This window comes from Globicephala melas, chromosome 1 (assembly GCF_963455315.2).
Source record: "Globicephala melas chromosome 1, mGloMel1.2, whole genome shotgun sequence".
In the NCBI taxonomy this organism is placed as follows: Eukaryota; Metazoa; Chordata; class Mammalia; order Artiodactyla; family Delphinidae; genus Globicephala; species Globicephala melas.
The window spans coordinates 52,623,160-52,648,856 of record NC_083314.1 but is presented as its reverse complement, the minus strand read 5'-3'; the positions used below and the strand labels follow the sequence as shown (position 1 = coordinate 52,648,856).

The following is a 25,697-nucleotide window of genomic DNA, read 5'->3' as shown; positions in this document are numbered from 1 at the left end:
CTTCTCTTTGCCTTTGTCTTTACAATCCTGGTTTGGGGACAGAATGTTTCTTGATTTAGCTGTTCAGAGTATCTAAATCTGTTTCTCTCTGTACTCACTGAGTCCCTGCCATCTTTTGCCTCTCTCTCCTGTATCTCTGTGTGTGTGTGTGTGTGTGTGTGTGTGTGTGTGTGTGTGTGTGAGAGAGAGAGAGAGAGAGAGAGAAAGAGAGAGAGAAAGAGAGAGAGAGAGGGAGGGAGGGAGGGAGACAGAGAGTATGCTGTGAGATAAGTATTCTCACCTGGGGACTCATTTCTAATTAAGTAATTCAGGACCAAGACCAAGAGGCTAAAATGCACAAAACAGAATAAAACCTCAGATTAGAAGGAAAATGGCTCAAACGGGTCCCTATCTCTGCTAGTTCTAGTTAAGCAAGCAAACAAAATGGTCTGGGACAAATGATTATCTTAGGAAGATTAGAAGAAAATTTAATTAGCTCCCAAGTTTCTTCCTGTTTCCTCAGCCTTCTTCCAGTCTCCAACTCCCCAGTCGTGAATTTATCCAAGCCTCCCTTATCCACACCAAAAAAAGTCCCTACTGCAAAGCTGGGAGGGTTAACAGAGCTGGTAGCCCCGCCAGCCAGCTAACCAAAGGAGACAGCCGGTGAGGCCCCGAGCCCGCCCCCAGCCGAGCCGCCCAGCCAATGGGAGCTTGTGGGGAGTGTGGCGCTGCGTCCCATTGGCTGCCTACCTAAGTGCATAAGAAAGAAAGAGAGAGGCAGGCAGGGGAGCATTGTTATCTTAAGACGCTCAGCTGGTGTCTGAGTCTGCAGGTGAAACTGCCTAGGTACGGAGCTCGGAGTCGGAGCAGAGACACGCCGGGCTGCAGCCTGGGATGGAAACCGCTCGCCTCGGAAGCTGCTCTGCCCGCGGCTGCTCGGGCAGCCCGTTCGCTAAGCTCGGAGGATCCCGTTAGCACTTGCCCAGGGATGTGCACCTGCCGTGCGCGGCGAGCGCCTGGGCAGGTCTGCAGGCATACGAGGGAGCGGTGAAGCAGGAGGAACTGTCTCTACCCATGTGCAAGGCAGTGATTCCGGGAGAGAGACAGGGTGAGTGAGTCTCTTTAGAGTTGGAAGGAAGGCACGATCTTGGTTTTCTCTTCGGAGGAGGGACAGAGGATTCCCCGGGTCGGGTTTGGTACTTTCCTTCCCTCTCCACCCGCGTGCGCCCCGGCCCAGCGTCGAAGCCCCACTTCAAACATGCAGTGGGTGCCGGGCATCCTTGCTGCTCAGCTGGAAGGCAGCAGGCAAGTGGTCTGACGGCGGCGGCGGCGGCGGCAGCGGCGGCAGCAGCAGCAGCAGCAGCAGCAAAGCGGGTAGCAAGGAATTTGAAAAGAGACATCGACTCCCTTTCACACGCTGAGGGGGAGGCATTCACGTTTCCCCAAATGAGAAGGAGCCACGAGAAATCATGAAGTAAAAACTTTGGAAAGCTGCCACTGGAGATGTTGCACAAAATCCTGGAATATTTCAGGAGTCTCCTCCCAATCGGTGGAGGTTTGGGGAGCAGCTGATACAGCAAGGAGGGCTCTTGCAAGGATTCAAGGTAACAGTGCAGGGTTTTGGTAGTTTTTCTCCATTCCCTTTTCGTTATATTTTTGGTGTGTCTCTTGGTAAGGGGATCGTTTTGCCCTCCTACAACCCTCTTGCCCTGGTGTCTGGCAGTTTCAGGCAGAGGGAATGATCCCCACCTCTTAGTTTCTGTCTTGTGGAGCTGAGCAGTGGACTTTGGGGTTTAGCTAGAGATCGTCCTATTATTGCCTCCTGGTGTTGCACGGCTGCCGCACGACTTGGGCACTCTGCCTGACCTATATTGCTTTTGCCTGGTTTAAGTCCTCAAAGTTAGTGCAACTCCCATTAGCTTCAGAAAATCCAATCGGACTGCATAATTGCAGAAGATGACAAGGACTTCTGCATGCCCAGCAGATGCTGGACTGAACTGTACACGGTTCACTATGTTTGGGATGGAGGTTGTGATACATGATAACACATGTTCACAGGTATTCACATGTTCCTAGAGCTATATTCACATGTCCATAGAGCTCCCTGGTATGTCTCTAGAGGCCTGTCTCTTTCTCCCATGCACATGCAACCAAGAAAAAAAAAAAAACAGATTGAAGAGTGAACCCCTGTGGGTTGCAAATAGTCTCCCCGGGTGGTGGCAGAAACCCCATTGATTGAGTTGAACCTGGCAGTGCGCTGGAGGCACTGGGGAGAGCATTGCTGTGCTGGAAAGAGGGGCACACTGAGATTATCTGGTGATCTCTCTCCCCGGTTCTGTGATCAGCTGGGTACACAGTCTAATGCTGCCTATGGTATGTGTGTGTGTATATATATGTGTGTGCCTGTGCTCACAGCTGTATGCAGGAAGCAGGCTGCCGCTAGAAGAAGCATGCTTGTGCAGCTCTCTGCCCAGGCCCCAGATGCCTGGAGTGTTCCTTCCTAGTAGAAATATGAACTTGGGAGCTGCTCTTCCAGCCCAGAGGAGTTTTCTCCTCACCAAGTAGTCCCCCTGCATGGTACATATTTATCCAGAGTATATAGACCTAAGCCAAATATGAACTAATAATCAAGCTAATGTGCTGTAACATGATTGCACAGACGCCTCCATAAAGAACTGTGTGTGTGCTCTTCCTAGCTCTGGGAGTCAGGTGTCCCGAGCAGGAGCAAATGTTTTGTTAAAAGGATAGCAATTATAACAAGCCAGGCTTCTAGCTGCGTAATCTGAGCCTTATCCAGCAGGGACAATGATATGTCAGCACAGAGCAATCTGGAGGATAAAAGGTATAGTGTAAGTCAAGTATTTCTGCCTCTGTCCTTCTCCAGACATGTGCATGTGGAAGGGACACTCTTTCTGACCATGCCTCCTGGAATACAGGGCAATGCCAGCATTAACCAAGCAGCTAAAGTATTTTACAAAATCCCCTGGGGGGCAGTCTGATGACATCAGGCAACAACAAAGTGATATTCGAGTTTGTGTGTTTTCCCTCTTGACTTCCCACAGTTATGTGTATGTTATTTGTTTAAGGCAGGACCCTCTGGAGTTCCCTCCCATCCAGAATAAGTTGCTTTGCAGCACCGGGGGCATGACCAAGCAATGCTGACACAATGACCCTGAAATCTTATCAATATCATAGCTGTTGCTATACATATATATACATTCTTTTTAGCTGCTGCCTACTGTGGGGAAAGATGCATGCTTTGCTTCTTTGAGGAGCGATATGATTTGAGCTGGTACAGAGCCTGGATACTGTGAAATGTTTGAGGGAAAGGAAGCAAATGTCAGACCATGGTCTTCCCTGTTGGAGGGCAACTGGCACCAAAGGGTTTAACAGCTATTCTGCAGCCATGGAGAAGACAGAAGCATCCCTGACTCTTGCTTCTCCCTCCTCACCAAAAATGGGGCTGGCTTTATCTCCCAGAATGGAGTGCTGTGTGCTGCAGTATGGCCACAAGAAAGGAGAAAAGGAGGGAAGGGCTGGGGAGGGAGGAGGGTTCCTGCTCCGCTAGCATTGGGCCAGACTCATGGGTGGGGAGCATCTTCCCCATTTAGGCCCTTAAGATCATCCTCTGGGTTTTCCCTTCTGGCCTCCTAACAGGTTGTTTACTGAGAAAGGCCAGAGGGCAAAGAACATCCCTGCATCATCCACTCTTTCCTATGCCCTTTCCCAAGACACAGGCCAGCCACTGGGGAGTGTCGCACCAAAAACATCCCCTCTGAGACAGTGCTCCAAAGTCCCTCCCCAGCTCACAAACAAGAGGTAATCAGAAGGGACTGGAGACATCTGCGTGGGCACTTTCTGCTGAGTGGGATGCTTAGTGTTGAGAGTTCCCACTCAGTGTTTTGTTTTCCCCACTGTGCTGTGTATTTTTGGTGATTCAACTCTTTCTCTTAGATAATAAGACCTTGTATACATTTTATAATTGCATACTCTTCCAAAGGGTTGGGAGCATTTTAGGGAGCTCATCTCATTAATCCTCACAGGCCTTATAGCCTCCTTTATCTTTGATTACCCTAAGAAGGAGACTAGAATGAGTTTAGCCTCCTTCTTGGAAAAAGGAGGGCAGAGGACCTTGGAAAGATGAACTGTTTTACTCTGGGTCACACAGCAATTAAGGGAACCTATGGAGTAGGGTGTGGGTCTCATCATTCCCAAACCAACCCCAGACTCTCCTGACTCCTCCTAAGGAATGGGTTAATCTTAGTAACTGTGATTTGATTCAGCTGTTCTGTACTTGACAGGAATGGGAGGTTGCAGTGACACAGGCTTTGCCTCTGGCTCTGACCTAAGGGCTGTGAGGGATAAAAGTCTTATAAGACTTTGTCTTTGCCCTCAATGATCTTACATTCTAGTTAGGAAAATAGGCTTACATCTGGGAGAAAGGTAAATGACAACATACATTCTAAACAGCAGTTCAATACAAGAGACTCTTGAGGCAGACCTAATTAATCTACAGTTGATTTGCACAGATAATGAGAGCTATCAGTATTCCAAGGAAGCAGAATTAGAGTTGTGCCATGGGGGATAGGGTGGGATTTGTTTGGAGAGGGAGAAATGGGAAAAAGATTCCAGCTGACAGAGAGGCTAACTGCAGCACAGCTGAGAAGGCTGGAAACTTCAAGGCTTGCATGTTTCCATGGGGTTTGCCCTAAACCGCTACTCCACTTGGATCCTGGAAACAGCTTACACCTGGGTTAATTACGTGAAGCAGGGATTGGCCTAGAGGAAGCTGCCCTCAGATCAGGCAGAGGGCTTTGAAATGTTGGACATCTCATTAGGCACGGAAAATTACCTAAGCCTTCTATCCACCCTCAAGCCTAATCCATATATTATGGGAAAAACAGTGCTCAAGGTCAGGGAGCTTAACAACATATCAAAATTTTTGGAGAAAGATATTGGGGGAAAGTAGGCAAATTTCAAGAGAACGCGAGAAAATCTTCTCATATATTTTTTTTAGACTCAGAATCTCCTAAGAGAGAGCCTTGATTTCCCTTCATTTCCTGTTTCCCCACCCAAATATCCCTATTGGGGTTTACATGGAGCCAGCAAAATGCCAAAGCCCTCAGGCATTTAGCATGGAGGAGAAGATTTTCAGTCTTAAGATTCTTGGCGTGCCCATGTACAAAACCTCTCATCTCCCCTCCTTTTCCTTTTTAATAAAACATATGCTGTAGCAGTCACAAAGGAGGAGACCACAAAAGCAGAAGGGGTGGGCACGGTATTGCCCGCAGCTGTACCATGAGGTACTCTGATTGCTCAGCTGAACAGCAGAGCGGGGAGGTAGTCTGCCAGCCTGGGCAGTACCAAGGGAGGACCAAGGGCTGCATGGCATCAGGAGAGGGCTTTGACTGGTCAGCCACACACCTTTGCTCCAACAGTGAGCCTTGTTTCCCAGAGAAAAGGTCAAGGGAAAGCATAGGTCCTGTGAGAGGACTGGTGTAACCCTATTCCTTGGTCTTCACTTGATTTGAGACATCTATTCACTCTACCTGTCATTGGTTGCTTCGGTGGCCCCTTCTGACATGGACAAAATTCTGGTGGGGCACTAAGAGTGAAATGACTTGCCTAAAGTCATGCCATCATTGCTCTCAGGTCAAGAGGAAAATCCCTAAGAACATAGTCTGTTTGATTGCTTCGCCCCCGGAGTTCATTCTGGGGACAAGTCCTGAGGGATACGGATTTTCTCTTGAAAATTCTGCCAAGGCCTTGTTGTCACCTTTGTTTCCTGTGTTAAATGACCCTGCAGCTGGTGGGTGGGACTGAAGCATTTTTTCTTTATTATTCACAAGTATCTGCTGCCACGTTTGGGGGCTAAGGCAGAGGTCCAGGCCCACGGGCGTGTGGCTAGTGATTGTACGCTAAAGCCTCTTCCATTTGGGAGTGAAGAGAGAGGCAGCTCAGTTATACTTCAGACTATGGGCAGCGGTGGATGGGTTTCATCTGATCTCTCTGGAAACTGTCACTCTGCCATACAGATGGAAGTAAAGTTGAGGAACATCATTATAGCATGGAATCCTCAACAGCCAGTTCCATCATTCCTTTTACTGAAGCTCACATGAAATGCAAATATATCTGGGATGCTGGATTGAGCGAAGGGTGGGCAATCTGATACCTCATGGGACTGAGCGCTGCCCCACACTGTGCTATTCATATGGTGGCCACTGGCTACATGTAGCTCTTGGAGCACTTGGATTGCATGTTGTCAGTGTAAAAATACACACTGAATTTTGAAGACTTGGCTTGAAGGATAAGAATGTCAAATATCTCAGCACTGCTTCTTTTAATATTGATTACACGTTAAAATGATAATATTCTGGATATATTGGGTTAAATAAAATATATTAAGATTAGTTTTACCCATTTCCTTTTACTTTCTAATGTGGCTATCAGAAAAGTTAAAATTATATATGTGGCTCTCATTCTATTTCTTTTGGGCAGTGCTGGTCTAATCCTGCAGAGTAGTGACAGAGAATGTGGAGAAAGGACAGAGGCTTGAAACAAGAGGAGCCAGAAATATAAAAAGAGAGAACATGGAGGGAGGGATTGTGAGTAGCCCAGAGAGTGTCTGGTCATGTATTTCTGAAATCGAAAGCCAAGGAGGGCACAGATAGCTTAAGTTGGCTTATCTGATGGAGACCTTATCAACAGTGACTCAGCCCACCCTCAGCATTTGTGGAGCATTGCCGCTTCCAGTTCACATGCAAACAGTCATCAGGTAGGAGGCCTGGGGATTTTATCCTAATATTTTTGGTTTCTGCCTGACAATAGAAATAACGAAGTTAATTATCTTTAGGGTCTCACTCCGAAGTCTGAGGACACACCAATTGGGATGAGCTGGGTCCGTTTGACTTTCAAATCTCTTCCTTCTCATGTCTACCATATTATCATCTTTTCTTGGGAGAGTTCTCCTTCAAACCAGTCATGTTGATGGTGTGATGGGGAGAAAGAAAAGTCACTGTTATATGTTAGAGATTCTTTTGTGGACCTATCAGTAAGAAGAACGGGGAGAAGACATCATGATTGAATTTTATTTAATAAGTATGGATTTGAACTCTATAATTCACTTATCACTATGATCTTATTATTACCATTTGTTGCAATAAGGTTTGGCCACAACTGGAACTCCTCATATATATATATATATATTTTTTTTTTTTTTCCTGCGGTACGCGGGCCTCTCACTGCTGTGGCCTCCCCCGCTGCGGAGCACAGGCTCCGGACGCGCAGGCTCAGCGGCCATGGCTCACGGGCCCAGCCGCTCCGCGGCATGTGGGATCTTCCCCAACCGGGGCACGAACCCGTGTCCCCCGCACCGGCAGGCGGACTCCCAACCACCACGCCACCGGGGAAACCCGAAACTCCTCATATTTGGTGAGCATTCTATAGTTTACAAAATGCTTTACAAGCTTTCTCTCACCTGATTTTCACAACACCCCTGTGGGGTGGTTAATACCTCCATTCAAATTTTTCCATGATCTGCTCCCAAACTACCTTTATTACTTTATTTTCTGATCCGTCTCTTTGTATGAACTTCATTCAATCTTGCTTAATCAAACTGGTCTACTTAACTGTTCTTTGGTGTTCACTATGTTAAGTAGGGATCGTTACTCATTGAGCCTCAGTTTTATCATCTATAAAAAAATGATAATGCCCCATCTCTCGATCCGCTGTTCTAAATATTAAATGAGGTAAAATACATAAGGAGCCACACACAGTTCCAGGCACATGACAGATGCTCAACAATTGTCAACATCCTTTCATACAAAACATCCTTCACTTTGATGATCGCCAAGATTAAAATGTCCAAAGGTGAACTCGTTACGTACCCATTTCACACATAAAATGATTCCCCTCTCCAAATTCTCTGCTTTGGTTAATGGGACAACCAATCGCCCAGCGACAAAATTAAGAAATACAGTTGTCTTGTGCTCTGCATTCTCTCACACAGCCCCTCACATCCAATCAATCCCCAATGACAAGCTCTACCTCCTGATGATTTCTCAAAGCCATCCTTCCTCCCTCCCTCCCCCCTCCCTCCGTCCCCACCCTCCCCTCCCTCGTCAGCTGTCACCCCTCTCACTTGGACTTTCCCAGTACTTGGTCTCCCTGTCTCCTCTTTTGAGGGCCAGCCAACCCAGCCTCCTCGTTGCAGCTGGGGTGATCTTTCAAACCGGTAAATTTGATTATGCTCCTTCCTTTACTGTGCTTCTGCAATGACTCCTCACTACTGTTGGAATAAAACCCAAGTTTCTTAGCATCACAAGCAGGAGACCCTTCACGAGCTGGTCCAGCAGCTTCTCCTTGCATCTCTCCATTTCCCCCTGCTCGCCCCAGCTACCTAAACTACAGGCAGTTCCCTCAGTATTCCGAGGCTGTTAGATGTGCTGTGTTGCTTTTCTGGAGAACCTTCCCTTGCCCTGTTCTCTGTTTCCTGAGGGTTATCGAGCTTTAAGACTGTAAGGGTGATCTCCTCTGTGAAGTCTCCCTGAGACCCTGGGAAGGAATTAATTGTCTCCTCCTTTACGCCGCTGCACAACTCACTCAGACTCTGGTTTTGTACTGTAGCCACCACATTGTAGTGATTTGTTTATATGGCCCTGTCCTGCACTCAGAGGCAGGGTTGGGACTGGGCTTCTCAGACATATTTGTCAGGAACTATTTATTCCGTATATTATGAATATGTGCCAGGTACTCTTCTTAGGCATTGGATATTCTACAGGGAACAGCAGATAAAAGCCCTGCCGTCAGAATGCTTACATTCTAGAGGGTAGATAGGAGGATAATTATAATAATGATTATTATCGACATAGCTGATAATAGTAGTACTTTAAGTACACTTTAGTAGTACTTATGTGTCTGGCATTACACTGAAGGCTTTCCATACATTAACTCATTTCCTTCCCATAATGATTCTATGATTCCCCTTTTAATAAATCCTGTATTCCCATTTGACAGATGATGAATTGGAGGCCCAGCAAGGTTAAACAATTTGTTCAAGCTAGTAAGTGGAGTGGCTGACATTCTAACCCAGTTTAGATCCTGAGTTCACGTTGTTCATTAGTATGATATCCATAAAGAGGAACATGTAGACAAATGAGATAATTTCAGGTACTAATATGAAGAAAAGTATCAAAATCGAGTATAGTAGGAGAGTGATTGCGGTGGTCGTCAGGGAAGGTCTCTTTGAGAAGGGAACATTTAAGTTGGAAACTGATTTGTCAGAAATCCCAGGGTGGGGTAGAACCTGGGGATCTAAAGAAGAGAAACTGTGGACTCAGTGTAACCAGAGTTCTAGCTGCCGTGACGATCATGCCCCACTGCAGAAGGTACAAGACTCAGTGGCCCGGGGGTGGGGTGGGGGGGATGTCATAGGGAGCAGTAAATTGCCCACATGTTAGCAAACCTCTCTCCAATCGGTCCACTTGTCCCTTCTGTTCTTTGGGGTTAAGACATATCTCACGAGATGTCTGGTTTGCTGCTCTCCACAGAGGTAGGAGGTGTGGACACACATACACACGCGTACGCATGTGCGTCCCTACGCGTACGCATGTGCGTCCCTGCTCTGCTGAACCACTTTATTTCACTTCTCTCCCATGAATGACGTGTCACTCAGAGCCTTGGTGAAGCGACAGGCACAGGCACAGCAGAGGCTGGAGACAACCCAGAGGCATGAGCGAAAGGGGAAAAGAAAATTATTTTTTAACAAGATGAGAAGTGAATTGGACTGGAGGGAGAAATGGGAATTTCATCAGGGAGGGGCATACAGTCTGGGGGTGCTTCTGAGATGCTGACAGTTGAGCTGGATGGTAGTTTGCACTGTAATTTTTCTTATATATGTATATACACACATGTATATTCACATGCAACGCTCCACATATATACACATACATACATATGTATCTTCTCTATGAATATTTCTGGTAAGGTTAAAAAAAGAAATGATTTGGAGAGCAGATAAAACATGGGTGCGGCAAGTTCATACCTATTTAATATATATCCTAAGCCTACTTTATGAAAAAAATTGTACTAGGCTTGTTTTTACTTATATTATCTCATTTAAGTTTTATTACAGCATTATGAAATAAGTATCATTCCTGCTTACAGACAGAAATTGAGGAAGACAAGGCCCAGAGCAGCTGACATTCAACCCTGGGCTCTTGTCCCTGCACCATGCCCTCTGCCTTCCACACAGGAAAGTTCTGAGAGTCAGCAAGGGTGGTAGAAAAGTACCCTGATTTCTGGGTCAGACACACTTGGGCTTCAGTCTAGTCTTGGTCACTCACTAGCTGTGTGACCCTGGATACATGACACAACCTCTCTGAGCTTCAGTATCCCCCATCTAGTAAAATGGAGAGGATATCCCCGTACATCATGAAACACAAACATCATGACAGTTAAGGGCAATGATTGAAAAACAGCAAAATACCCGCCACACAATAGACATTCAGAAAAAGGCAGCTGCCGTTTTTGTGTCCCCAGGTATTAAAGCTCATAAGACACCGACTTCCATGGAGAGCAGTGACGGCATTTAGTTGTGGTCGGCGAGAGTCAGGTACTAGCTTGGGTATTTGCTGTTGGATGCCGGTGCATCCAGACCTACCTGGCAATGGTTACCATATGCCAGGCACCATGCTAAGTGCTCTCCAGGCATTGCTCATTTAATCACCTAATGACCCTCTGAGAAGGGTTGTTATCTTCTGCTTATAGATGAAATTCAAGTTCAGAGACATTAAATAACCCGAGGTCACACAGCTTGGAAGTGGCAGAGCTCACATTTGAACTCAGGTCTGTCAGATCCCAAGGCCCATGCTCTTCGACACAGGGCTTTCAATGTGATCATTGTCTTAGGTTATGTCCAGGGCAAAGGGCACCTTTGTGGTCAACGTGAGGTTAACTGCTCCGAGGTCTAGGCTACATTGGCTAGGAAGGGGATGGAAGCATTCTTACCCTCAGGGTATTTCTGGAAAAGGCCCAAAAGGTTGGTGCGCATTCAAAAAAGCTGCAAAGTTGCAATTGCAATGCTTTACACATATTGGGTACTTAAGATGTGTGGGATGAATATTTCTCAATATTCAGTGCCTCTTTCTCAATACAGGTGTACTCCATTTTCAAAAGAGCAGGCTTGCAAAACAAATAAGAGTTGAGTGTCCTTAGGCTTGGAGGAAAGGTTTCCCTGAATTACACAAGGGTATATTAGCAGTGGTTCTAACCTTTTTAAAAAGCAGTAGAAGACTCTAATCAAATAAATACTTACCTAGAATTCCAATATATGAAGCAGATAAAAGTAGACCTCCCTGACTGAAGCAGGCCTGGGGTGCTGGAGCTCCCTCACCTGTCGCTTCTCTTTCCTCACCTGAAAGTGGTCCCTGAGACACCTCCTTGGAACCTAAACGCTGTGCAGAAACACATTGAAAACCACCATACTACAGAATTCCTTTAAAAAGCAAGGCTTGTGATTCATTTTAAATAACAGGTGACATACTAAAATTGATTTAAAATAGACTCTCATCAATGCCGACACACCTGTGAAGTTCAGGGAGCCTAGGACAAATCCCTCTTGTTCTCCATGTTCTCAGTGATTGAAGATGCTTGAAGTTCAATGCCTATGAACAAATGCCTGCTGTGTGTCAGGTACAGTGCTAGGCACTGAATGTACCAGCTGTGTGATCTTTAAGTCAGTTCTAACCACTGCCTATGAGATAGATACCATTATTCCCATTTTGAAGATGAAAAAAATTACAGAGCGGTTAAGCCAATTACCCAAGATCTCACAGCTAGAGTGACTAGTGGACCTGGGACTTAAACCCCAGTCATAGGATGGGTTAGAGAGCCAGGGCCTTGCCACCACCCCCTGCAACCTATTCAAGCATGTATGGAGAGGAACAGTGCCTCTCTCAAAGTTTCTTACTTTTTCCAATACTCCTTAGCTGTGAGATTTTCAGAAAAACTCTCTCTGGACCCTCTGGCCTTCAATGACTCTGCTTTCATAGGGCACTCAGGTGTCCCAGGAGCCAGGCTGTGGTCCTCCCTCACCGTCCTGTCCTTTCCCTTCCGCTGCCCAAGCCTCAGGAAGAGTCTGGCCATCAGGGCAGGGGGGACCCCGCTCTGTCCCTTACTCCGGGGGCCTTGTATAGCATCGTGAGCCCGGGCTGAGACAGGGGCGATTGGCGCTCTGGTGGAGTCTGGTAGCCTGGAGATGGGGCTTCCAGGAAGTGTGTGGGGTGGGTCTGCGGAGGGAAGTCCTTGGAATCTCCTTGAGGTATAAGAATGCTTAAGCACTCATTAAGGAGGGCGGGGGCAGTTAATTTCTGCCTCCCCCTCACTCGGTGTTCAGCGGGCAGGAGCAAGGGAGGTGGATGAGCAGTGCTCCGGTGGGTGATGGGGTCCTCGGGAGCTCCCCGCACGTGCCTCTTCCGCTTTCCGCAACCTTGGCCCTTTGGGATTTGAGCCCTGCAGAGTAACAGAGCAAGGTCAGCATCCTCCTGAAGCCTCGAGGCACTGGAGACCCCTAGAGGCAGAAGGCTGTGTTACAAGCCCCCGGCCTTGAGGCGCAGGCGAGGTTCTTGCCTGGAGGATGCTGAGGAGTGGTTGGAACCTTTGTTAAAACACTTACCTGTAAGTACAGTCCTGGCAAGCTCCAAAGGGACAACGGAGGACGTGTGCGTGCGTGCGTGCGTGCGTGCGTGCGTGTGTGTGTGTGTGTGTGTGTGTGTGTTAGAAGCAATACTTTGGTCCTTCCGCCTTCCCTCCCTCCCTGCCCCACCACCTCCATCAAAATATCTTTTCCTCAGGGCCCTTGACACGTCTCAGTAACCTGATCAACTAATTTGTGCTGAAGTATTAATGACTAATAATGATTTAATGTGCTGCCCTCTCAATTAACACTTGAGCATTTCGAAACATAAATTCACAGATTTTAACCCAAGCAGGAGACTGGTGTTTTTCCCTTTTGAGAGGAGCTGTAGGCCCCTCAAAAGGGACCGTACCGACAGCTGCCTATTCAGTACATTGGCTGCATCCCTCCTGATCTTAGCAAGGTTCGGAGGCGTTATGCAGGGGCTCAAGCAGAATTTCCCAAAGGCTTGCTCTAATCCACAGTCCTTAAAAGCAGCGCCTTGTGCTGGTGGTGGGAGAACATAAGACACCTCATCTCCTCCTCTTCCTTCTCCAAAGCTAAATGGGGATTTATTTGACTGAGAGAAACCCAAGGCAGCTGAGCCCGTGACAACACCCCTATAACCTTTGTTAAGAAACCTGCAGTGCAAGAATTGGCCTAGATGCCCACTGATACCTCAATATCGTGTCTGTAGATGTTTAATGTGCTTTCAGTTACAGATGAGATGACCTAGTCATGGGGAGAATAGGCTCAGGGACTACTAACTTGGGTTCAAGTCATTGGCAAGGTCTGCCATGTACTAGCTATGTGACCGTGACAAGTTGCTTGCCAAGTTACTATGTAAGCCTCAGTTTCCACATCCGTAAAATGGGTATATTCTGTACTCATATCATGGGATAGTTTTGACTATGAAATGAAATAATGGAGAATTAGCACTTCCTATAATGTCTGGTACATAGAGAGTGCTCAATAAGTGACAGTTCTTTTTCTTTATCATCTTATTTTCTTAAATTTTAATTATTTTTGCACTATCCCAAATTTTCAATGCAGGGCAGCATACATATGAGGTATTTATTACCTAAAGCAGGTGTAGCAACCCAGCCTCTTAGGCGTGGTTGGCTTGATAATGAACTAGATTTCTCTCCAGGTGACAGCACTGTATGAGACTTTTCTTTCCTCTGCTTGGTTTCTTTAAATGTACCTCAAAAATGCAGTGAGTGAAATGGATTCAGCAATGACTTAAAAAGACTTAATGCATTTTGGAAAGAAAAGAAAAACCACAACAAAAACTGGTTTGTTTCTGTGATATATGGTTCATGTGATATGACAAAAATCCACTTTTATGCTTAGGAAAATTGGCTAATTTTAACACAGTTGACACATGGCATATGCATATAGAGTCATGATGGATTTTGCTCAGGCAAACAACAGAAGAACACAGGGCCAGTGACAGCTCTGTTAGGCTTTAGTTATTTAAATTCTTATTTAGTGGCAGACCTGCTCCTCATAGGAGAGCAAAGTGAAATGGAAAATGGACTCACTGTGGCCTCAGGTGCTGGATATTTGATCATAAATATATCAGTGACTGAGCTTGGGACACAGACACTGTGTTGTCGTGAAATGAGTGAGAAGAGACTGAGACATCTACCAATATAGCAAGCATTGTGTGCAAGAATGTGGACAGTTTATTATAGAGATATTATCTGGATAAGAGAGGAGAATAGTGCAAAGGACACTGAATTGTTGAGCCACCCTGATTTGGGGCAACTCCTGAGCTTTGCCTGCTCAATTTTCCCATTGAACACGTGGATGATTTTTAGACTTCAAATATTACTTATAATGTCCTTGAGGAGCCTCTGGCTTATAGCTCTGCATAAATAACACAACGGGGAATTCCACGTATTTTCAGTTACTGCTAGTTAGGACAAAGAGACTACATGTGAAAATAAATGGCTATAAAAGTTGCACGTGAAATGAGGAGTGATTATGAAAAGTTTAAGACAGAGATAAGCCCTCTATTGTCCTGATGTCCCTCCGGTAGATCCTTCCCACGTTCACGCCTGTGTAGGTCAGCCAGATACCTGGCCCCATTATAGCCTCATAATATGCCTTCTATTTGACTCAAAATAAAAAAAGCCATTTTATTTTATTTTATTTCAAGGGAATATTTAATTAGTGACTGCAGAGGAAAAACGCTGAACAGCTCGGAGAAGGTTTATGGTTCACGTCTGCAGGACTCAGCAGTCTGACATTCTAATCCTGTTATTTCTCACCTTAAACTGAACAGAGTCAGCAGGGTTTTTTGGGGTTTTTTCCCCTCCCCCTAATCCATATCGCTATTAGGTTTCCTCTCCCCTTACTTCCCACTCTCATCCTTTACTTCATTTGCCGCCTTTGTCCTGTTTCCTACTGCATTTTTTCCCCAGGATATCAAAAACAAACCAAAAAACATCTTCATTTGTGACTGAGCCATGTAAGAGAGAAATTAATTCTTCCTCTCCCTACTTTAATTCCTAGAAGGAGCCCCCTACCCCCGTATCCTATGTGAACTCGATTACTAAGGTGACTGCGGCCAAGGCCCTACAATGATTCCAGGCAAGATGCTAAGTGTCCCCAGTTCCCTTCTTAATTATAGACTGTAAATACCTTGAAGGCAGGATCTGAGTCATCTTTGTCATTGTATCCCCAGCTCCTTGGCACAATACCTAGCACAGGGAAAACTTTTACTGTTTATGCAATTAAACCAACAAACAAACCTCACTATTTATACCACAGTCTACACTTTTCATTAAGATAGGGACTTCTGGGAAGTTAACAAGTATTCTTCTTATTAAGGAAATTTAGTATTCAGGATTTCAAATGTATAGAATTCCAAAATTAGGGAAGTGTTTTCTCTAAGGCCACGGTTCTCGAAATTTAATGTGCACCTGGAGAACTTGTTCAAATGCAAAATCTTCAGGCCTGATTTCAGAGTCTGATTCTGTAGGTCTTGTGTGAAATTCAGAAACCTGCATTTTAACAAGCAGGTAATATAGAGACCACACTTTGAGAAACACCATTTTAAGGCAATCCAAATGAAATGTTACCCAACTTGGTTTGGTAGAACTTTAATGTCCCTTAAGTAGTTAATGGGTGTCATGTAGAATAAAAGTGTCTGTGCTTGGAAAAGTTGGGGAACAGAGTACTTTCCCCTCTTACACCCATCCCCTCATACACAATTGTAGGTTTACAATACATGTAGCATGTTAGAAGATCCGAAAAGTTCTGCAATAAAGAAATCGTTTCAACTTTGTTTACCAAATATTTCCAATATGCCTGGACCTTGAAACTTTTACTTATTTAAATTTAATTTGTTGCTGAACTTAATATGTTGCTTAATTTGATATGGAAAACATTGCCATAAGGGAGTGAGCAACACCTACTGGAAAAAGGTGATATTGCAGGCCAGATCTACTACTAATTAAATTGCCCAAGGAGAGAATGAACAAAGCGAGTGCGGAGTTGGGGGAATCACTGACCGTGGGGATATCTTGTAGTCTGGAGATGTGTTTGGTATAATAGCCATAATTTGTTAAGCATTGGCTATTTCCCAGGCATAACTCTACATTTTATTTGTAATAGGTACTAACTCATTTTTTTCTCAGAAGAAACCATAAGTCAGATACTTTTATTATTCCCATTCACTGAAAATGAAATTGATATTCTAAGAGGCTAATAATTTGCTCAAGATCCCAGAGTTAGGAAGTGATGCAGTGGGATTTGAACCCAGGCAGTCTGCCTCTAGAGCCTACCCTGTTAACTGCTCTATCAGCCTCTCCTTCAGTAGTGAGGTTCTGGAAATTTATGCCCAGGAGGAATGACAGCTCCAGCAGACATAACCTGTTCAGGAGCCATGCTACCTCAGTGCCTGAGGATTCTCTCCTATACATGAGGGCCTGGGATCATTGCCCCATATTCATCAGAGAATTTATTATAATGACCACCTGAACCTCTGAAAGATTTTGCTGTACTTAAAGACAGAATATGCTTAGCAAAACAACCTGACAAAGACGATTCATGGACAGCAATTAGGTGCAGAATTCTGTGCCTACCAAATCCCAAACTGAGTTGAAGATCTGAGCACCCTGCTGACACCTTGGTATGGAATGCAGTAGTCTGGCCCTTGTCTTTCTACTCCACTCTCAACTCCCTCATTGTTCCTGAGCATGGGAGGTACCCCTGAAGGGCCAAGCTGGGCTGGATGACACAATTCCAAAGTTGGCTTTTGGCAAGTTACTTCACCTCCTTTGCCCTCAGTTTTCTAATCTTAATAGAAAGAGAGGAGAAGAGAGACAAATGATATCTACATTGTTATAAGAAATATGTTTGTGTATATATATATATATATACACACACACACATATACACACACACACACACATACACAAATATATATGCATACACATATATTATATATATACCTACACTGTATATATACATATATACATACATTGTGTGTGTGTATATGTATATATACAGATATATACAGTACTTATGCACAGGGAAGGTGTTCAGCTTCTTGTTCCTGTACTGTTAGGGCCTGGGGATGACATGGTACACTAGGAGACCTTTGAGAAAAGGTCAGGACTTTCAAGGGTGTTAATGTGGACGTAATGGGAAGTCAAAGTTATAACCCTGGGAAGTGCGAAGGAACTGAGGAGTGAGAGGGAATTGGCTTCAGGATCCTGGCTCTCTTCCAAAATGCATGTGAGATGTGGGTCACTGGGACTTACAATCCAACCAGGACTCCTGGTTACTTCAATTTCCTCCTTTGTAAAAATAGGGATAATATTAGTTATAGGCATATTTCACTAGGGATCTCTGCATCTTCTTCATTAATGAATGCTGAAGTATCCCATGACAGTGAGGAAGAATTTTCCAACCCTGATTCCCAGAGAATTAATGTGTTCTAAGCATCACTTTACACACCCTACAAACATAAACTGTAGAAGCTGAGATTTAGACAAGTTTTTTATTAGCCTGAGGTCATGTAAGTGGGAGAGGCAGAGTCTGAACCCAAGTCAGGTCTGTCTAACCCAAATCCCTGATTCTTACTCTCAACCACTTGGAGAAGGTAGGGGAGGAAAGAAAGGGTAGACATCTGTGGACTGGCTCTCCATTCATGGGAGCTTAGAAGGAGCTGCTCAAAATCACCTCAGGATCATTGGGAAATAAGCCTTCCCAGCACCCCTCTTATACCCCAAGTTCTCTGACTTCCTAAGTCAGCTGTTTCCTGCTGTTACTGTGTACCCATCTCTAAACACAAAATGCTTATGGTGCTTCCAGGCTGACCATCAGCTACCAGCCCCAGAAGCCCAAAGAGATATCTGGTCTTAGTCCTTGGCTACTTCAAAGGTCTCCCTTTCTGAACTTGTTCCTCTGGACTCTGAACCCTGTGACTGTTATGAGCTTTAGTGGAAAGTTCTTTCTTTCCAACCTTAGCACATACACCCACCGAAATGAGTTCTCATGCAATTTTCCTTTGGGTCAGGCCTCATGAATCCTGAGCACAGGGTCAGGAACAGAGCAGAGACAGGGCAGTCCATCCCCTGGGGCTTCACATAAAGCCTGGATGATCAGCTGGTGGGAAGGAGGAGGAAGAGGCGGGGAGTTTAACCAAAGTGGACCTTCTGGAGGCTTTCCTAACCACTCCTGTGTGTAGAGTCCTGCTCTTCTGCTCATAAGGAGTAAAATTTCTGTTTCACTTATTTCTTCATACAGTAAGTCATTAAGATCATGACCTCTAACAGCTAAGTTGGCTGTGGATTTATCATTGTTGGCTGAAGCTGAGCAGTGCGTGCAGAGGGGTTCATAACATGATTCTTTCTACTTTTATATATGTTTGGAAAAGTTCTATAATTAAAAGGATAAAAAAAGTTATGGATTCTGGAGTGAAAGAGTCTTGAGCTGAAATTCTAACCCAACAACCAACAACCCCACAACTTTCCTGCTGTGTTATCTGGGGCCAGTGATTTAAATTTTCTGAGCCTTTGTTTTCTTATCAATATAATGGAGTTAATATATCTATCTAAAAGGAGTATTGTGGAAATTAACAAAATAAATAACGAGCTTAGCACAGTGACAAGTCCAAAATAAGTGCTCAGTAAATAGCAACTATCAATGTTGTTGTTATTATTGTTTATCTTTGTTGTTAGTGATATTCTGTGAGTTCCTTATAGCAGGTATTGTAACTCATTGAGTTTCATTTATTTATTTATTTATATTTATTTTTATTTAAAAAAAATTTTACTTTATAATGGAGTTTAGTTGATTTACAATGTTGTGTTAGTTTCAAATGTACAACAAAGTGATTCACTTATACATATATATATTTATTTATTCTTTACAGATTCTTTTCCCATTTAGGTTATTACAGACTTACAGAATATTGAGTAGAGTTCCCTGTGTTATATAGTAGGTCCTTGTTGCTTATCTATTTTATATAGAATAGTGTGTCTATGTTAACGCCAAACTCCTAATTTATCCCTCCCCCCAACCCTTCCCCTTTGGTAACCATGAGTTTGTTTTCTAAGTCTGTGAGTCTGTTTCTGTTTTGTATATAAGTTCATTTGTATCATTTTTTTAGATTCCACAAATAAATGATATCATATGATATTTATCTTTCTCTGACTTTCTTCATTTAGTATGACAGTCTCTAGGTCCATCCATGTTGCTGCGAATGGCATGATTTCACTTTTTGGTGGCTGAGTAATATTTCATTGTATATATGTACCACATCTTTATCCATTCATCTGTTGATGGACATTTAGGTTGCTTCCATGTCCTGGCTATTGTAAATAGTACAATGAATATCGGGGTGCATGTATCTTTCTGAGGTATGGTCTTCTCCAGATACATGCCCAAGAGTGGGGTTTCTCTATCATATGGTAACTCTATTTTTAGTTTTTTAAGGAACCTCGATACTGTTCTCCATAGTGTTTGTACAAATTTACATTCCCACCAATGGTGTAGGAAGGTTTCCTTTTCTCCACACCCTCTCCAGCATTTATTGTTTGTAGACTTTTGGGTTTTTGGCATCTTTATTGGAGTATAATTGCATTACAATGTTGTGTTAGCTTCTGCTGTATGACAAAGTGAATCAGCTATATGCATACATATATCCCCATATCCCCAACCTCTTGTGCCTACCTCCCATCCTCCCTATCCCACCCCTCTGGGTCGTCACAAAGCACCGAGCTGATCTCCCTGTGCTATGCAGCTGCTTCCCACTAGCTATCTATTGTACATTTGGTAGTGTATATATGTCAGTGCTATACTCTCATTTCGTACCAGCTTATCTTTCCCCTCCCCCGTGTCAAGTCCATTCTCTACATCTGCATCTTTATTCCTGTCCTGCCCCTAGGTTCATGAGAACCATTTTTTTTAGATTCCATATATTTGTGTTAGAATATAGTATTTGTTTTTCTGACTTACTTCACTCTGTGTGACAGACTCTAGGCCCATCCACCTCACTACAAATAACTCAATTTCGTTTCTTTCTATAGCTGAGTAATATTCCATTGTATATATGTGCCACATCTTCTTTATCCATTGATCTGTCGACGGACACTTAGGTTGCTTCCATGTCCTGGCTATTGTAAATAGAGCTGCAATGAACATTGTGGTACATGACTCTTTTTGAATTATGGTTTTCTCAGGGTATTTGCCCAGTAGTGGGATTGCTGGGTCATATGGTAGTTTTATTTGTAGTTTTTTAAGGAACCTCCATACTGTTCTCCATAGTGGCTGTATCAATTTACATTCCCACCAACAGTGCAAGAGAGTCCCCTTTTCTCCACACCCTCTCCAGCACTTACTGTTAGTAGATTTTTTGATAATGGCCATTCTGACCGGTGTAAGGTGATACCTCATTGTAGTTTTGATTTGTATTTCTCTAATGATTAGTGATGTTGAGCATCTTTTCATGTGTTTGTTGGCAATCTGTATATCCTCTTTGGAGAAATGTCTATTTAAGTCTTCTGCCCATTTTTGGATTGGGTTGTTTGTTTTTTTGATATTGAGCTGCATGAGCTGCTTGTATTATTTTGGAAATTAATCCTTTGTCAGTTGCTTCGTTTGCAAATATTTTCTCCCATTCTTAAGGTTGTCTTTTTGTTTTGTTTATGGTTTCCTTTGCTCAGCAAAAGCTTTTAAGTTTCATTAGGTCCCATTTATTTATATTTGTTTTTATTTCCATTTCTCTAGGAGGTAGGTCAAAAAGAATCTTGCTGTGATTTATGTCATAGAGTGTTCTGCCTATGTTTTCCTCAAAGAGTTTGATAGTGTCTGGCCTTACATTTAGGTCTTTAATATATTTTGAGTTTATTTTTGTGTATGGTGTTAGGAAGTGTTCTAATGTTGTTCTTTTACACGTAGCTGTCGAGTTTTCCCAGCATCACTTATTGAAGAGGCTGTCTTTTCTCCATTGTATATTCTTCCACTTTGATAAAGGTCACCTCCTTTATCAAAGATAAGGTGACCATATGTGCGTGGGTTTCTTTCTGGGCTTTCTACCTGTTCCATTGATCTACATTTCTGTTTTTGTGTCAGTACCATACTGTCTTGATTACTGTAGCTTTGTAGTATAGTCTGAAGTCAGGTAGCCTGATTCCTCCAGCTGCATTTTTCTTTCCCAAGATTGCTTTGGCTATTTAGAGTCTTTTGTGTTTCCATAAAAATTGTGAAATTTTTTGTTCCAATTCTGTGAAAAATGCCATTGGTAGTTTGATAGGGGTTGCACTGAATCTGTAGATTGCTTTGGGTAGTATATTCATTTTCACAATGTTGATTCTTCCAGTCCAGGAACATGGTATGTCTCTCCATCTGTTTGTATCATCTTTAATTTCTTTCATTAGTGTCTTATACTTTTCTGCATACAGGTCTTTTATCTCCCTAGGTAGGTTTATTCCTAGGTATTTTATTCTTTTTATTGCAGTGGTAAATGGGAATGTTTCCTTAATTTCTCTTTCAGATATTTCATCATTAGTGTATAGGCATGCCAGAGATTTCTGTGCATTAATTTTGTATCCTGCTACTTTACCAAATTCATTGATTAGCTCTATTAGTTTTCTGGTAGCATCTTTAGGATTCCCTATGTATAGTGTCATGTCATCTGCAAACAGTGACAGCTTTCCTTCTTCTTTTCCAATTTGGATTCCTTTTATTTCTTTTTCTTCTCTGATTGCTGTGGCTAAAACTTCCAGAACTCTGTTGAATAAGAGTGATGAGAGTGGGCAACCTTGTCTAGTTCCTGATCTTAGAGGAAATGGTTTCAGTTTTTCACCATTGAGAATGATGTTGGCTCTGTGTTTGTTATACATGGTCTTTATTATGTTGAGGTAAGTTCCCTCTGTGCCTATGTTCTGGAGGGTTTTTATCATAAATTGGTGTTGAATTCTGTCGAAAGCTTTTTCTGCATCTATTGAGACTATCATGTAGTTTTTTGTTTGTTTGTTTGCGGTACGCGGGCCTCTCACTGTTGTGGCCTCTCCCATTGTGGAGCACAGGCTCCGGACGCGCAGGCTCAGCGGCCATGGCTCACGGGCCCAGCCACTGCGCGGCACGTGGGATCTTCCCGGACTGGGGCACGAACCCGCGTCCCCTGCATCGGCAGGCGGACTCTCAACTGCTGCGCCACCAGAGAAGCCCTATCATGTAGTTTTTATCCTTCAGTTTGTTAATGTGGTGTATCACATTGATTGATTTTTGTATATTGATGAATCTTTGCATTCCTGGGATACACCCCACTTGGTCATGGGGTATGACCCTTTTAATGTGCTGTTGGATTCTGTTTGCTAATATTTTGTTGAGGATATTTTCATTTATGTTCATCGGTGATATTGGTCTGTAGTTTTCTTTTTTTGTGACATCTTTGTCTGGTTTTTGTATCAGGGTGATGGTGGTCTCGTAGAATGAGTATGGGATTGTTCCTCCCTCTGCTATATTTTGGAAGAGTTTGAGAAGGATAGGTGTTAGCTCTTCTCTAAATGTTTGATAGAATTGACCTGTGAAGGCATCTGATCGTGGGCTTTTGTTTGTTGGAAGATTTTTAATCATAGTTTCAATTTCGGTGCTTGTGATTAGTCTGTTCATATTTTCTGTTTCTTCCTGGTTCAGTCTCGGAAGGTTGTACTTTTCTAAGGATTTGTCCGTTTCTTCCAGGTTGTCCAATTTATTGGCATATAGCTGCTTGTAGTAGTCTCTCATGATCCTTTGCATTTCTGTAGTGTCAGTTGTTACTTCTCCTTTTTCATTTCTAATTCTTTTGATTTGACTTTTCTCCCTTTTTTCCCTGATGAGTCTGGCTAATGGTTTATCAATTTTGTTTATCTTTTCAAAGAACCAGCTTTTAGTTTTATTGACCTTTGCTCTTGTTTCCTTCATTTCTTTTTCATTGATTTCTGATCTGATCTTTATGATTTCTTTCCTTCTGCTAACTTTGGCATTTTTTTGTTGTTGTTCTTCTTCTTTCTCTCATTGCTTTAGGTGTAAGATTAGGTTGTTTGTTTCAGTTTTTTCTTGTTTCCTGAGGTAGAATTGTATTGCTATAAACTTCCCTCTTAGAACTGCTTTTGCTGCATCCCATAGGTTTTGGGTTGTTGTGTATTCATTGTCATTTGTTTCTAGGTTTTTTTTAATTCCCTCTTTGATTTCTTCAGTGATCTCTTGGTTATTTAGTAGTGTATTGTTTAGCCTCCATGTGTTTGTATTTTTTAGTTTTTTTCCTGTAGTTGATATCTAGTTTCATAGTGTTGTTGTCAGAAAAGACACTTGATATGATTTGAATTTTCTTAACTTTACCAAGGCTTGATTTGTGACCCAAGATATGATCTGTCTTGGAGAATGTTCCATGAGCACTTGAGAAGAAAGTGTATTCTGTTGTTTTTGGATGCAGTGTCCTATAAATATCAAATAAGTCTATCTGTTCTAATGTGTCATTTAAATCTTGTGTTTCCTTATTTATTTTCATTTTGGATGATCTGTCCATTGGTGAAATTGGGGTGTTAAAGTCTCCTCTTTGTAGACTTTTTGATGATGGCCATTCTGACTGGAGTGAGGTGATATCTCATTGTAGTTTTGATCTGTATTTCTCTAATAATTAACGATGTTGAGCATCTTTTCATGTGCTTTTTGGCCATCTGTATGACTTCTTTGGAGAAATATCTATTTAGATCTTCTGCCTCTTTTTCAATGGAGTTTTTTGTTGTTGTTGTTATTGAGCTGCATGAGCTGTTTGTGTATTTTGTAAATTAATCCCTTGTTGGTTTCATGGTTTGCATTGATTTTCTCCCATTCTGTGGGTTGTGTTTTCTTTTTTTTCTTTTCTTTTTTTTTTTTTGGCGGTACGCAGGCCTGTCACTGCTGTGGCCTCTCCCGTTGTGGAGCACAGGCTCCAGACGCGCAGGCTCAGTGGCTGTGGCTTATGGGCCTAGCTGCTACACGGCATGTGGGATCTTCCCGGACCGGGGCACGAACCCGTGTCCCCTGCATCGGCAGGCGGACTCTCAACCACTGCGCCACCAGGGAAGCCCCTGTTTTCATTTTTTTTTTATTGTTTCCTTTGGTGTGCAAAAGCTTTTAAGTTTAATTAGGTCCAATTTTTTGTTTTTGTTTTTATTTTCTTTAGGAGGTGGATCCAAAATGGTATTGCTGCACTTTATGTCAGAGTGTTCTGCCTATGTTTTCCTCAAAGAGTTTTATAGTATCTCGTCTTACATTTAGGTCTTTAATCCAGTTAGAGTTTATTTTGGTATATGCTGTTAGAGAATGTTCTAATTTCATTCTTTTACATGTAGCTGTCCAACTTTCCCAACACCACTTGCCAAAGAGACTTTTCCCCATTGTATATTTTTGCCTCCTTAGTTGAAGATTAATTGACCATAGGTGTGTGGTTTTATTTCTGGGCTTTCTATACTGTTCCATTGATCTATGTTTCTGTTTTTGTGCCAGTACAATACTGTTTTTTTTTCTTTTTTTAAGATGTTGGGGGTAGGAGTTTATTAATTAATTAATTTATTTTTGCTGTGTTGGGTCTTTGTTTCTGTGCGAGGGCTTTCTCTAGTTGTGGCAAGCAGGGGCCACTCTTCATCATGGTGCGCGGGCCCCTCACTGTCGCGGCCTCTCTTGTCGCGGAGCACAGGCTCCAGACGCGCAGGCTCAGTAGTTGTGGCTCACGGGCCCAGTTGCTCCGCGGCATCCTCCCAGACCAGGGCTCGAACCCGTGTCCCCTGCATTACCAGGTAGATTCTCAACCACTGCGCCACCAGGGAAGCCCTACAATACTGTTTTAATTACTGCAGCTTTGCAGTATAGTCTGAATTCAGGGAGCCTGATTCCTCCAGCTCTGTTTTTCTTTCTCAGGATTGCTTTGGCTATTTGGGGTCCTTTGTGTTTCCATACAAATTTAAATATTTTTTGTTTTAGTTCTGTGAAAAATGCCATTGGTAATTTAATAAGGATTGGTAATTTAATAAGGATTGAATCTGTAGATTGCCTTGGGTAGTGTAGTCATTTTCACAATATTGATTATTCCAGTCCAAGAACATGGTATATCTTTCCATCTGTTTGTGTCATGTTTGATTTCTTTCATCAGTGTCTTATAGTTTTTGGAGTCTTTTCCCTTAGGTAGGTTTATTCCTAGGTATTTTATTCTTTTTGATGTGTTGGTAAATGGGATTGCTTCCTTAATTTCTCTTTCTGATTTTCATTATTAGCATATAGAAATGCAACAGATTTCTTCTGTGTATTAACACAGTAAAGTTGTATCCTACAACTTTATTGAATTCACTGATGAGCTCTAGTAGTTTTCTGATAGCATCTTTAGGATTTTCTGTGTATAGTATCATGTCATCTGCAAACAGTGATGGTTTTATTTCTTTTCCAATTTGGATTCCTTTTATTTCTTTTTCTTCTCTGATTGCTGTGGCTAGGACTTCCAAAACTATGTTGAATAAAAGTGGTGAAAGTGGACATCCTTGTCTTGTTCCTTATCTTAGATGAAATG

The 25,697-nt window shown here is 43.1% G+C and overlaps 1 protein-coding gene across 3 annotated transcripts in view; it reads left to right on the top strand.

Moving 5' to 3' along the window:
- Positions 1 to 761: 761 nt before the first annotated feature.
- BRINP2 (BMP/retinoic acid inducible neural specific 2) overlaps positions 762 to 25,697 on the top strand; it is a 117,635-nt gene continuing 92,699 nt past the window's right edge. For all 3 annotated transcript variants that reach the window (XM_030875394.2, XM_060295933.1, XM_060295940.1), the window contains exon 1: positions 762 to 1,583. The gene's annotated coding sequence lies outside the window, so the exon portion shown is untranslated. The remainder of the gene's footprint in view (positions 1,584 to 25,697) is intronic.